We start from the raw sequence: 735 nt of genomic DNA on the forward strand, positions 1-735 counted from the left end.
AAACAAACGAATACGGTTTTTTTTCTGCGAAAAAATGGTTTTAGAGGGAAGAATTCCCCACCCAAAATTTTGAAATTTAAGGCCAAAAAGGCAACAAGAAGTGCACCGAATTGGATGAAATCGTGCACACATATTCTAGACGTAAATTGAGGTAATTGTGTTTCGTATTTTCCTGAAAAAAAAAGAAAAAAAAACGGTTGAGTGGGGCACGGATCTTCTTAGTTGGTTATTACGAAATATCAAAAGTGCAAATAAGTATACGTCAGAAGTTCCTAAAAGTATGGAGAATTGCAACGAAACTTCGTATAGGGACAATTTGCAAAACAATAAATGAAATGTGTTTTAATTTGTACGGAAAAATAGTGTTGGAGCCTAGAGCCACTCCGAAAAAAAAAATATTACCGTAAAAGTGCAGGAAGGAGTGGACCGAAGCAAATGAAATTGTGTGTAGATATTGTATAGACTGTATGTAAAATAAGGACTTTCGTGTTTTTAAGATGTCCCTATCAATTTTGGCACATCAACAGCAAACAGGAAATTAATCGGCACGTGTTTTTGTTTATGCGGAAAATCATTGTAAGGGTTAAAGTTGCCTCGTGAAATACTATAAAATACGCTATACTGTTTGTGATTGTTGTTGATCTGCCAAATTTGAATAAATCTGATGGAGACACTTGTGAAACAGGAGAGGCTTTATTTATCATATCCAATATCTATAGACAATTTCATTGGCTT

The sequence above is a fragment of the Thermobia domestica genome, chromosome 10 (genome assembly GCF_964235325.1).
Source record: "Thermobia domestica chromosome 10, izTheDome1.hap1.1, whole genome shotgun sequence".
Classification (NCBI taxonomy): Eukaryota; Metazoa; Arthropoda; class Insecta; order Zygentoma; family Lepismatidae; genus Thermobia; species Thermobia domestica.